Below are 15,542 nucleotides of genomic sequence, written 5' to 3' on the forward strand. Positions count from 1 at the left end.
GAAGTCACCTTGTTTTAGCTGTATGACATTCACATTTGTTAAATACATCAGCTAGACTTAAAATCCCCAGAAACTTTCTCTCTTTGCTATTTTTTATTAATATTTGTCCATTCAAAAATATACATCCTAGTATGGCAAATAGGTAAGAACAGAATTACTCATTTGTCAATATGTAAAGTTGTTGTTAGGGTTTCATCATGAAGTGATATTCCAGTATGTAAAACATGATATTACTCTTAGTATCCAGACTTCGGTTTACTGAGATAGACACAACCTAAAAGTATTTTCACAATGTGTTGATACAACTCTGATAAGCTATCGAATTGACTTTGGTTTAATTATAGTCTGAATTTGGCAGCTCTCTGAAATCAAGTTCCATAAACTTGCAGTGTACAGTTTTAGGATGTCCAATGTTTATACTATCTTGATCACAGGGTGATTAGATGCACACAGCAGAGGAACCACCATTACCCACTTCTGTCATCTACCACATCCAACAATAATAGTTATAGTTTGCCTCTATCCTCTATAGTTAGTGTTCGCCTTGATTACCAGAGTTGTAAGCAAGTCAAAAATAAGACTAACATTTATGACAAATACCCTTCAAGTTAGATATACTGTGAGTTCTAATATAATCGTCTCAAGTTATCTCAAAATACAAACTCAAATTTAATTGTACTCAGATTAATACCGTAGTTATTCATATTTGCCAGTAATTATTAATTAGCTGAGCTCTTATTTTGCAACATAAAATCCATGCAAAATTACTTTGTACCATAAATTCCTATTACATATATCCTCTAGGTGATAATAATAATGATGATGATATCTAAATGACAGTTGGATTCTGTTTCCTGAAAATTAAATCTTTGAAAATTACATATGAAAGATTGCATAAATATTAAAGTAAAATATTCCCATATTTGGAAGATTAGGATCTAAAAAGAATTGATGGATTTCATAATTCCAACTTTGTGGCTGGTATTCTTTTCTTACTAATGGAAGGAAATGTTCCAGTTATCAGAATAAACAAAAACAAAAGATTATACAATTTGGCCACTAGGAGTGCTCTTTTGGAGCAGCTTGACCAAAATGGAAGCAAGAGTGTTGCATGCATCTCTATTGACAGTAAGATATGTCTTGTCGTTCAGCTCTATAAGGCTTCAAAACCGTTACTGGTAGCTGTTGTATTTTACATACATAAGATTATACAATTTAGCCACTAGGAGTGCTCTATTGGAGCAGCTTGACCAAAAGTGGGGGCTAGAGTATTGGATTTACAGCAAGATTCGTTGTGTTGTTCAGACCTATCAGGATTCTAAGCTGTGAGTGCATGGTAGCTGATTATGTGGCATGAATGTCATATTTTACAGACTCAGATCTTTTAAGTTCACTTGAAAATCTCCTTGTTCCTCTCAGTATGTCATAGATGAATTTGGTCGATGATTGTTTTTAGTTTGGGTACTATTGTTTTCTGATTATATAACTTTTAGGAACATCAGAATTTCGTTTGCATGTAACACCTTGATTAGTGGCGTACTGCCATTGGTGTACACTCAGCAGTACAATGTGATAATACATCTCATCAAATGTTGGGTGCTTTAACACGTACAACTTGTTGAATTAAAAATTGGTTAGAAATAGGTACCCAATATATGGTGTATTATGATTATGGCAGCCTTACTTAATTCTATGTTTCTTAGGTACCCAGAATATGGCATGTGTGTGTGTGTGTGTGTGTGTGTGTGTGTGTGTGTGTGTGTGTGTGTGTATGTATGTATGTGTATGTGTGTGTGTGTGTATGTGTGTGGAGGGATTTTAAATATTCAGTAAATATATAAACAAAAGAATTAATGCTATCACTCTTGAGGGCGGTGTCACCGGTGATCACAGATTAAATGATATCATCAAATTTTTTATGTATTATTCCTAAAAACTAGTAGTGATAGTAAGTGATAGCGAAGTGATACTTCATTAATTAGAATGTAACATATATATTTTAATCTACAGTCATTAAGACATTATATGTCCCCAAAAACATATCAAGTTAATATAAACTGAGGTACTGTTGTTAAACCAAAGTACATCATTCAACACTACAAGTATGGTAAGAATTTGAAATTTATTCATATTTGCATAACTTTGACTCTGGTAAAGTATTTCAAAGTGTAATTTTATTTATTTTTTGTGTTAATTTTACAGGAGCACACTCTATTGATATTGGAGCAGAAATGGAAAAAGTGGATTAATTATCAGAGAATGTCTTAGTGCTACAGTTTTATTTTGATTACTTTTCACATCTTTGTGTTGTTTTATTCAAAATCTCAAAGTACAGTTACAAAAACAGTATGAGGGTTACAAGATGGTGAAATTTATCAAATAGAGAAAGAATGTATTGAGATATCTGTTTTTGTCACAATTGTGCAATTAAATGTTTTTGTAGAAACCTTTATTTTACGGTAAATAAAATTTTAAATGATTTCCTTTACTATCAGTACATTGACCAGGGGGTGTAACACTATGGTAGTACTACAGTGACCAGGGGGTGTAACATTATGGTAGTACTACATTGACCAGGGGGGTGTAACATTATGGTAGTACTACATTGACCAGGGGGTGTAACACAATGGTAGTACTACAGTGATCAGAGGGGTGTAACACTATGGGAGTACTACAGTGACCAGGGGATGTAACACGATGGTAGTAATGTGTGCGTCTCTTACCAATTTAATATGACAGTACATATATCATCACCAGGGGGTGTCACAATTTGGTAGCATTGTGTATTTGTCCTCCAAGCAACTGTGGCTGTAGCTTTACAGGGGTTGTTACACTTAGAGCCCTGCTAGAAACTGTGTAGCAGAGCCCTCCTAGCAGCAACTGAATGGAGTGACAACTACTGGGGTGGGGTGGGGGTGGGGGTGAAGTTAAAAAACAGTATGACAGTATATCACTTTTTCATCAAATTATGTTTCAATATTGTGTCAGAATATAACTGGTATTCTTTAATTACAAATTTTCACTCACAAAAGATGATAACAGGAGCAACAAGACTTTTTCATGCAAGAAAATGCAACTTTTGATGGGATAGAATATTAATTATGTAATTTAGTAAACATTTTATTTTGTAAAATTTAAGACTTATCACTGTTACTTGTCAATAAATCTTGTTAATTTGTGTCCATTAAAAAATAATTCAAACTTTGTCAGAAATTGAACAATGCTTGCCAATTAGCTGAATTACCTGTGTACTAGTCAATGATAGTATTGTGTACACTGACTTGATGTCCATGTGTAAACAGTATAAGAGTTAGTCTATCTGCTAAACCTCAGATGTTCTTCTGATACAATACGACACACTACCGAACATCGCTATCGTGGATGGAACATCCAAGGTCTAGCAAATGTCATCAGGATATAAATAACTGCCAATCAGAGAACCGTATTAGCGACAAGCACAAACAGAGGACGATATTTTTTCATGCATAATCATCTTAAGGAGGGACTTGTAAAAATGACCACCAATGCTGTTAACTAAAATGTGTGAATGGCAACGTCTACACACTCATCAAACACAATAACCATAAACTGATAAGACATAGTAATGACATAAATGTGTTTGCCAACACCTGCATGCAGAGATTGAATATATTAAAGTATATATATGCATACATGGCCCAACCCACTAATATCAATGGAATGTCCAGTCTGAAAATGACATTTGCTAGACTGTTCGGGCAAGACCTCACTGCGAACTTCGTTCGCTTATAGTATCGTAAGAAAGCCCGAACGTCTAGCAGCAAGACTATATAAGAGTAAACATTTGGTTTCATTTAAACATTGTAATATTACTCTGTATTTCAGTTTCATTAATTTTCATTAATTTTTGTTCAAAAATACATCAAAAGTTAACTGGAAACAGTTTAATTAGCCAAATTACTTGTTTATTGGTCACTGATGTCATGGTGTACACTGACTTGATGTCCATGTATAAACATTCAATCAGGTAAGGATCCACTTACAAGCATCAGCAAAGAGTAAATTTGTAATGTGTTGATAGTTTGATATTATTTTGTACACTGACTTGATGGCCATGTGTAAACAGTATAAATAAAAATTCAGTCACATTAAATATTTTGTCAACAAATAATCAATTTGTAAGATGTTGAATTTGATATCACTGTACACTGACTTGATGTCCATGTGTGAACCATACAAATAAACGTATACAACTGAATTGTAGGCAAATTGTTTAATAAATAAACTAATTAGCTGAATATAGCTAACTGTGTTCAAAAATTTTGAACAAGTCATAATATATGAATATTATGGTAATAAGTTTTACAATAAAATATATGTATATGTGAAAGATATATTTAGTTGAAATTGTTATATAGATATGTAGTAAGGATAATTATAATTATGACAAGGTGTTTTCATTTTTATCAAACTTTGTAGAAAAATGTCATTTTGATTGAGATGAGAATGAAGTAATGTAGCTATGCAATATGTGACATAATTCTGTGTACGATACTAGTAAACAAATTTCAAAATAAATTGAAATAAGAATACAAATTCTTGAATGACTTTGATGTGAATATTGTATGGAATGTATTAAACTGATGACATAAAGTATGAATATAAGTCACTTATAGTTTGACAAACTCCCTCCCCACAGTATGTAACACCATTGTATAAACAGTATATAACACCATTGTATAAACAGTATATAACAGTATTGTGTATGGTCAATAGTAACATACACTGCTGTTGTTAATAGATATTTTACACAGACCAAAGACATATATATGTTGAACATGACTTCCTATTAAAATATGGACTAAATTGTGACTATAGACTGTACAAGTTTATCTTTTTTCTTCTCATTCTTGCAGGCCAATAATTTGTTCTATCCTAATATTGGTAATGCAGTGATCCTATGGCCATTGGTAGGATAGTCAAATCAAGTATAGAGGGCGCTATTCATGTCATACTTGTATGAGGCTAGGGCAATACTTCTATTGTGCATTTGCTTCTCACAATTTGCATTTCTCCATACAGAAATTTATGTTACATTTGTTGACTCAAAGTTTGATTTGGTAACAGTAATCACATTTGTAATAAATAAATTGAACTCTGATTGTATCGATATCATGGATCCATCCATTCCACTCATCCGTTCTATCTATAATCCATCCATCCATCCATACATATACATACATACATACATACATACATACATACATACATACATACATACATACATACATACATACATACATACATACAAACATACATACATATACATACATACATACATACATACATACATACATACATACAAACATACATATACACATACATACATATACATACATACATACATACATACATACATACATACATGCATGCATGCATGCATGCATGCATACATACATACATACATTCATACATACATACATACATACATACATACATGCATCCATCTATCCCTCCACCTATCCATCCCTCCATATATCCATTCATCCACCAATATACCCATGCATACACAGTACAAGTGAACACATAGCCATCCATCCATATATCCACACACGAGACATACATACATACATACATACATACATCCATCCATATACCTATGCACACACACAGTACAAATAAACACATAGCTAAGATGTACAGCTTCAACTGTTTTTATTGCATCATTTCAAAAATAAAAAAATATACATTTGTGCTTGGCATGATTTAATATATTACAAAGCATATACAGAATTACATCATTTCATAGTAAATAGTTAAATGTCACTTTCCTTGAAGTGGTGACAAGAACTCGTAGAAATAAAGTCTTTTTAAAATACAGGATATCAAAATTAAACTGTCTGACAGTATTGTACATAATAAGTAAGTAAATATACACAAACTAATCACAATGCAGTTAGACAACAAACTGTACTCTGGCTGCTGTCACTACAATATACATGTTAATATCATGACTATGACTATGTTGCTGTTTTCATATCAAATTTTCAGGTGTGAATTATTAACCTGAAAGTATTTTCACAACACAATACATCTGATTTAATAATTTAATTCTGGGTTGTACATACAATAAATGATTCATGAAAACATCTCATAAAAAGTTGATGATTGTCATACAAGATAAATAATACCATACATTAACATTTCCACATTCCATTCAAATGTAATACTCTATTTACCAATATCATCCTGATATTCTAGTCATCCAACCATCACCAAATTTTACCATATAGTATCATATCTATCTTTTCACCTTTCAAATACATTTTACTGTTTGTCTCACACTCTCTTTCATCAAGACTGAAACCATCCTCCAGTAAAACATTTACATTAGGTTTGTTACTACCACGATATTCAATCTTGACTTTGAGTTGATTCTGTCTTATTTTCTGTCATCAACATCACAATTCCTACCCAGGATTATCTAATGACGTTTTACTGGATAGTTTCATCCATAAAGCTTGTAATTGACTGCTGCCTTCAATATTTTCAAACCCTACAACCAACACTTTAAGGTTTTGTATTTCATCAATACTGTTTACTAACTCTTTAAATATCTCTGTATTCATATCATCTTTGTTGACAGCCATCAACTCCATTGTTTTCAAGTTTGAGTTATTTTTTATAGACTTGCAAATGTTGATTTTCTGCTGCCATGTAATATCAGAATCAAAGTCAACTACACACTCCTGTAATCTGTCACTCTGACATAATATGTCAACTATTATGGGATTTTCACATAACAAGATATATTCAAGTCTGTGGATGCTTGGCCTCCAAGTCTGTGGATTTAAAAGTAAACACCTTTCTTTCACATTTACTGATTTCGAACAGATAAAGAAATATTCCATCCTTATGAAGATACCTTACTAAGTCTGCCATAAAATAATAGTCATCCTCTTCACTGAATTCAATGTCAATACATTCTACTCTCTGCTGACTTAACCTTGAGCACACCCATTTTATAAGCTCAAGGTCAATTGCTGGAAAATTCTCACAGGTAAATTTAACAAGTTTTAACGTTTCTAAACTTTTAATTACATTTTTAATAAGAGAGCACTGGTCTGTGTTGTCCATTTTGCTATGGATTGGTGAGTCTATTATTTTCATGGTAACAACTGTGTGGAATTTCTTGGCAATCTCTTTGATATCCGAGGCAAAATTTCTTTCTTTTAAATTTGACTTAATTCCTACACCTACTACTTTGATGTTATCAGTTGATAGATTATCATTAACTATCTTGAAAACATCATCATAAATATACAAATTTATCTTATCTAGTTTTAGATCAAATGTCACATTTCTAATTTCCATCTTGATGTTTATTTCTAGTTGTTCAGACATCTCCTGACTCTGCTTATTAATACATCCACCCAATTTAATCTTAGCCAGACACTTTAGTGATTGCTGTCCTTGTAGACATTTACAAATATATTCTATGACTGTCAGATCAAAGTTGTGTGAGATGTTGTGGGTATTGCAGGTACATGACATTGCTTTCATGACTTCATTACTACCACTATGTGGTTTATTGGAAGACTGATATCTGAATTTAAATGTCCTAATTCAACTTTAATAACAGTTTTTCGTAAGTTCTTATGTAAAATATTGGCGTGAAATTCAAAGATAAAATTCCCAACTGGTATTAATTGTGAAATAACGTTGTGTATGTCTAATGCATAATTTATCTGCTTACAATCTTTTATTTCCACTCTCACATTCAATTCTTGCTCACCATCTTTCAATTGTTGTAACATCTTGTAAAAATTATCAAAATACTCATAAAAATCAGAGATCATTCCAATGTATGAGAAATTTCAAAATGAGACTGTAACATTCAGTTGTTTATTTTGATTAATTCTTTCTAGTTCCAGGAATTTACTATTGAATGTAATGTGAGGATTTACTGTGTGTCTTTGGACCAACATGTTAACATGATTCATAAACTCAGAACTGACAAGAGGCAAGTTGTATTGGGCACTGTTGGCAGTAACTGAATTCAATGAATTCAAGATATAATCAATGTGACTGTACTGGTCATCAATGGACATTTCAGTATAGTCAGACAGGTCTGTAAAGGTAAACCCATCGATCTTATAAAGTAATAATGTGGATTCTAGATGTGGTAGGTTTTTACCAGTGTCTAAGTTAGAATCATACATAATATCCAACTTTACCTGTATTTTCTTCCTGCTATTAGTAACAGCATTCATAATCAACTCATGGGTCATATCTATTGCTGTACGACTAAATGTAGAAAGAGTTATACCAACATTCTCTGTTTGTACATTGGTGTTATTTAGAATGGATGCTATGGTACTTATTGATTTGGTTCCCTTGTCTATATTAATAATGGCAATCGGTTTAAAAATTGCAGCACAACAATTTAAAGCCTCTTCTTGTTTTTCACTACCACTTTCAAGTAACAAATCGAATGATTGCTCAAAAACGATTGTTGACACATACTTAAAATCTCTTTCAATCACTTTAAACATTTGGACAACATCATCTCTAAGGAAACCTGCGATAAAGCGTAATGTCTGATATTCATACTGTAAAAGTTTCATTGCTTCAGAAAATTCTGTCTGATTGTTAAAATAGAGATGTGCAACATGCATGGCAGCAAAAAATTCAAGAAATGTTTTATAACAAAATTCGTATGTGGGTTTTGTTATACCATTTGGTTGCCGAGTTTTTGTCAAAAAACCCAATTTTAACACAGTGTGATCTCTTGGAATTTCATCATCACTGAAGGACTTCTTGGACTTCTTGTCAATCAATTTCTTGTAAGATAATTCAGCCAGGAAAAGTAAATCTTCATGGTGGTTCATGTTTTTTATATCAATATTTAGATTTTCATCTCCTAAAAACCTTTGTTTGATTAACTCAGCAATTTGAATGTACAGTTCAGTCATTGTATTTGGGAGTTTGTAATCCTGGTTTACCCAAATATCACAAAGAAGTAAAGTATTCAATGGACTCTGCATTAAATCTAAAAGTGTTGGTCGATTAGGTAAGCTGTCAAGTTGTTCAAAGAGCTTTTCAACTGATGTGTCTACATCTACACCTATAGCTTCAATATGTTTCCTAATAAACTCCTTTACTTTCTCTTCTGTGAAACCCTTGATTGACAACTGTGTATCATAAATTTCTTTGGAGTTTTGATCTTGAATTTTATGAGATGTCACAATAACTACACTATCATACAACTCTCTGTGGCCCCACTTTATTATGTCCCTAAAATACTCTGGTAAATCATCAGTATTTACCTCATCAAGGCCGTCAAAAATAAGACATATTTCAGATTCGTTGCTTTCGATGAATTCTTTTAAATCACATTTACTCTTGTCATCTATCTTATCACCGTACAGTAAATGACTGATAGCATCTATTAGGTCATGATTAGGATTGTCTAGGTGATATTTACAAAGTTCATCTAATTCTAAAAGAAATACAAATTTAAAATGTTGAATATATCCACTTGTACTTGTTGCCCAATCATAGGCTAATTGTTTACAAAAAGTAGATTTCCCATAACCAGGATCACCTTCGACTAAAATTCGACGTCTTCTCTTACTGTCATCATTCGCAGAGAAGATTTCATCTCGTGTGATTTGTACATTCTTACCATCTCTGGTCTGTAGCTCTAATTCTGTATAGATGTCTTCAAGATTCAGAGCGTCAGATCCATCCCACCATGGCAACGGAATGATAGAAGCTAAATCATTTTCATAATATCTTTTCAGTTGTTCCTGGCAATCAGAGATTGTACCTAGAAATGAAACAAATGGAACTGATATAACAAATTGTTGTCTTTGATTATAAAAAGACATTTTGTTGATACAAATTGAGACAATGTTTTCTAAAAAACAAATATTAAACCATATTTTAATGCTAAGACAAAAAGACGTATTTATCGACTCATTTAGTCTAAATAAGTTACTGTCACATAAGCATTCTTAATACTCTCTGTATTCATAGGAAAATGTAAACCATTAAACATTGCATAATTGATTGCTATGATCCATTTAATAATTCAACTAAGTAAGAGAAAGAAGTGTAAGTAACTCAAAGGATGACCTTGACTGATGTAAATAGAGTGGTGGTTAATATTGTACCATAGGGAGGCCAGGAACCATGTTTAAATACAAGTAATCAAGAGAACAAACTTGAAATAGTCATACAAACATAGGGAGCAATCATTTTTTTACGGCGGGGGGGGGGGCACCTTAATTTGGGACGAAATCATGAACCACCCTGCTGTACTTAAATTTCCATACAACAAATGTAAGTGCATACAATAAACCATAAACAATGTCTATGAATATACATTCAAATATAACATAAACTCTTTGTCTCTTGATACATCCCAAACATATGATATGGAGTCATAACATTGCACCTTTTATTTTGTTAGAAATGACTTCTCAATATTGCATGTGTAGCTGTACACATAACACATAAGAAATGAACCCCCCTCCCCACACACGTATCTTGCACTTCTCCCCCCCCCCATACTCTTTCCAGTTCGCTCCCTACTTTGAAACTTGCTGAAACCCCTAGGTTTACAATTATATTAACTCAATTTCTAATACTGTACAATTAGCTGAATTAATCTATAATGGTAATAGTTCACTCAATCTAGGAGATATCCTCGAACTTTTGGTTACTAAACCATGAATATTTTGCATGTCCATGAACAGACAATCATACTTCTCATAGGGTTCCTGTCTAAAGAGCTTTATACAAGTGAAGCAATGGATTTGGGATAGCAATTTACCAGATACACTTAAAATTACTGTAAATGTAACAAGTAAAATTAACTATGCAGTGTGCTGTATTGTGCTTTGTGAATTTAGAGTGTCTTTTGCAAGCACAAGAAGAATATTTCTTGTCAACAGATGGGGGGGGGGCATTTTTTGTCGGGGGATGGATTGTTTTGTGGATGAATCACAGGGGGGGGGGGGTCACTATTTTTAATTACAACACGAACTAGAAGTCATCGGCCCACCCCGGCCGTAAAAACTGATCGCTCCCCTACCTTTCATTGGTGTGTCTTGCTTTAGCCTTTTTGGACGTTTTGGGCTACTGCTAGAAGACGCACTTCGTCTCTTTTTTGAAGCATCTACGAAATAACGAATTGAGAGAAAAGAATGTTATATGCAGGAGAGAGAGAGAGAGAGAGAGAGAGAGAGAGAGAGAGAGAGAGAGAGAGAGAGAGAGAGAGAGAGAGAGAGAGAGATGTTTGTATACTTACCATCAGTAGGCCTATCACAAAGGTTACTGTCACCTTCAGCCTCCTCATTCAATTCACGCCTAGATGTGATTGGTAGCTTTCTTTGGCTGCCGGTCAGTTTGTCTAAGTGATGCCGTAAACTGGTGGTTCCCTGGGGAACCTCATCAGTGTCCATCATCCATCGAGCCATCTCTCTATGTACAGCGCCCGAAGTCACTGAACTGCTAGCTGTCAGATCAGAAGTTATGACCTCATTTGACCCTAAATGTAAAAAAAAAAACACTTAAAATGTATTCAAAAACGAAGCCTCCTTACATACGGCGTAAGCTATAGTCAATTATTATCGTAATTTATATTACAACTTAAGAATGTTAAAAACTTCAAGTTTTCTACCCTGCGTTTAATCACAAGAATAATAGTATACTAGTCCTGCTTACATAACGGTACACGAGTCTATATTACTGACTTGACTCTAAACACCGTCATATACGTACAGTAGCATAGTGTTGGGTAAAGAAAGTAAAGTAAATATTAAGTGAAATGATATTACTGTTCAACAAAAGGCAGGAAAAACTGAATTCCGCTACAGCCGAACTAATATAAAAACAAACATATTTAATTTCGTATAATTTCGTTTCTATCATGATGCTTGATGTAAGAATACAAATGTGCTGATAGCGTGACACGAATGTTGTATTGTACAGACGAGGTCCTTGACAACCCTTTAGCGTGACGGCGCTTGGTGTTGCCATATATGGAAGCATTTTGATGCGCATTTACTAGTATGTTTTTTACCTAGCAAAGTGGCATGATGTTTAATATTTAATTCATTGTGAAATTAGGTGATGTCTCTGATTTCGACTACCTACGCCATTGCAGTTTTATGGGGTTCCACGTACACCATACCTAAAGGAATTCATTTTTTTATTATAAAATTATCGACTAAAATTACCATCTTATTTCAGCTGCTTTAGGGATCTAACATTGGTTTGTCGGGAATTTGCTGTTTCTTTTGAATTTTATCTTTGGAAATTGTATTTAGGAGCCCTTTGTTATGTTACGTACCTAGGTCTTGCTGTTGCTGACGGTGCCCTTCAGGTATCAAACACGAATCCTCCCCTCTCAGCTCCCTCTCACATTGTTCAACCTTTTCTATGAGATATGGTCTGCTGATTTTCCGGAGTAAATCCTTGAGAAAGTCAAGATTGTCTTTCGATATCACTGCTTTATCTTCTAACTTCATCAGAATGTCCATTGTGCATTTAACGCAATCTGCTTCCTTTCTTGTAAGTTGTTTATCTACTAATATATTCCTCAGGTCTCGAAAACCAAGTTCACCTAAATCATTGTCCAAGTCGTTGTACAAAATCCGCAGCGGGCAAATTATTTGTGACGCCATTCTCGGTAGGTAGGCGGAACGCAACGGTCATGCAGTGTCAGTAGCTGTATCTGGTCTGGGCGGATTTACCACAATACCTCACCTTATCAAACACTTTGAGTATGGTACTTTAGACCTAATAAATACCGTACCATGGTGAGGACAATGTGTTGTTAATCTCCAAATTTTTTAGCGAATGTCTGACAATTGTTAATATTAACATTAAGGTCAGGGACGGAGAAACTATGTACTGTATTGGTAGGCACGTACATATTGTAGAATTATACGAATATTTCGAATACTAAACGATCGTGTCTCACCAGCAATTCATTAAAAAAGTACTCCCGACTCTTTCATTAAATCATCATTCCAAAAAATTTTTATTGACTGGTAGAAATCAACCAACCTAAAAATACTGTAAGACTCCTGTCGCGCAATAATAATAGCTTTATTAGTGACCGACAATCTTCAAGGCACATATAAACGACCCATGGTATTATGATTTAACAAGAATATGTTGGTTGTCAGGGGCAACGTGGTAGTAATACACATGTACGCTTTAAATTCCACTCTTATTACACGTAACCTGGTTTTCCATTTTCGTAAATTAAATTAAATTAAATTTGCAGTCAGTCTAGATCTTAGGGTACTTACTAAATAAACAAAACCATCGTCGCTATTGTATTTCAAAGTAGAAAAAACACAGTAGAGTTGTTTCATCAATTCAAATTTCCAGATAAAAAGTCAATTTTCATCCATATGGTCACTTTAAACACAACAAACACAAAATATGTCAAACTTTTAAATAGTTCCCTATCATATTGAAACCAACAGTCCAATGATATAAATAAATATTAATAAATATTATTTCTCTCTAATAAAGAAAATATACAAAGTGAGCAAAATATTATGCATTAAATCTATGACATTCAGATTCATGGCGGCCATATTTACAGCCAAAAAAGGCAAGGCTTGCCAGAAGACTTATATGTAACAAAAACATGTAGAATCCGAATTGATTGATCATTGTGTATGTATGTATTGGTTGTTGTTTTACTTGATTGATAAGAGCACTGCTGAACACAGCGTGATTGTTATAGGGGAAATCTAAAAAGCTGAATGAATGTCAACAAAACTTTCGCTTCATTCACAATCCTGCTGTTTTTGTTCAGCAGTAACAGTGTTCTCGTCTGTCAGGCAAATAAAACATTGACCTAAACTTGTTAATGATCGATGTTGATCATTAAATATATATGCCCTGTACTAGCTGGTGAACTCTCCCTGTTTTAGCTGTATTAATGTATATGCCCTGTACAGTCTTCTGGTAAACTCTCCCTGTTTTAGCTGTATTAATGTATATGCCCTGTACAGTCTTCTGGTAAACTCTCCCTGTTTTAGCTGTATTAATGTATATGTTATGTATAGTCATCTGGTGAACTCTCCTTGTTTTAGCTGTATTAATGTATATGTTATATAGTCTTCTGGTGAACTCTCCTTGTTTTAGCTGTATTATTGTATATGTTATGTACAGTCTTCTCGTGAACTCTCCCTGTTTTAGCTGTATTAATGTATATGCCCTGTACAGTCTTCTGGTGAACTCTCTCTGTTTTAGCTGTATTAATGTATATGTCATGTACAGTCTTCTGGTGAACTCTCCCTGTTTTAGCTGTATCAATGTATATGCCATGTACAGTCTTCTGGTGAACTCTCCCTGTTTTAGCTGTATTAATGTATATGCTATGTACAGTCTTCTGGTGAACTCTCCCTGTTTTAGCTGTATTAATGTATATGCTATGTACAGTCTTCTGGTGAACTCTCCCTGTTTTAGCTGTATTAATGTATATGCCATGTACAGTCTTCTGGTAAACTCTCCCTGTTTTAGCTGTATTAATGTATATGTTATGTATAGTCATCTGGTGAACTCTCCCTGTTTTAGCTGTAGTAATGTATATGTTATGTACAGTCTTCTGGTGAATTCTCCCTGTTTTAGCTGTATTAATGTATATGCCATGTACAGTCTTCTGGTAAACTCTCCCTGTTTTAGCTGTATTAATGTATATGTTATGTATAGTCATCTGGTGAACTCTCCTTGTTTTAGCTGTATTAATGTATATGTTATACAGTCTTCTGGTGAACTCTCCCTGTTTTAGCTGTATTAATGTATATGCCCTGTACAGTCTTCTGGTGAACTCTCCCTGTTTTAGCTGTATTAATGTATATGCCCTGTACAGTCTTCTGGTGAACTCTCCCTGTTTTAGCTGTATTAATGTATATGTTATGTACAGTCTTCTGGTGAATTCTCCCTGTTTTAGCTGTAGTAATGTATATGTTATGTACAGTCTTCTGGTGAACTCTCCCTGTTTTAGCTGTATTAATGTATATGTCATGTACAGTCTTCTGGTGAACTCTCCCTGTTTTAGCTGTATCAATGTATATGCCATGTACAGTCTTCTGGTGAACTCTCCCTATTTTAGCTGTATGATATATTTGTGAAATACATCCATTAAACATAAAATCCAAGAAACGTTCTTTATTTGCTATTATTCATTAATTATTGTCCGTTCCAAAAATACATCAAAATTTTACTAGTATGGCAATGCCGGCAATGCAATGGTGCAGGAGTATTTTATAATGGTATGGAGTACATTGAATTGATGGCCATGTGTAAACAATTGCAAATAGGTAAGAATTGAAATTTTGTTTGTCAACAATGTATAAATGTGTCCGGTGTTAGGATTTCATGATGTTACTGTGTACAGTCTTGATGTCCATGTGTAAACAATCATAAAATAGGTAAGAACTGAATTACTTCACAATACAAACTCAAATTTGATTGTACTCAGATTAGGGTAAACGTGGAAGATTCGCTTCAACTGATTCCGGCATAAT

The sequence above is a fragment of the Glandiceps talaboti genome, chromosome 13 (assembly GCF_964340395.1).
Source record: "Glandiceps talaboti chromosome 13, keGlaTala1.1, whole genome shotgun sequence".
Classification (NCBI taxonomy): Eukaryota; Metazoa; Hemichordata; class Enteropneusta; family Spengelidae; genus Glandiceps; species Glandiceps talaboti.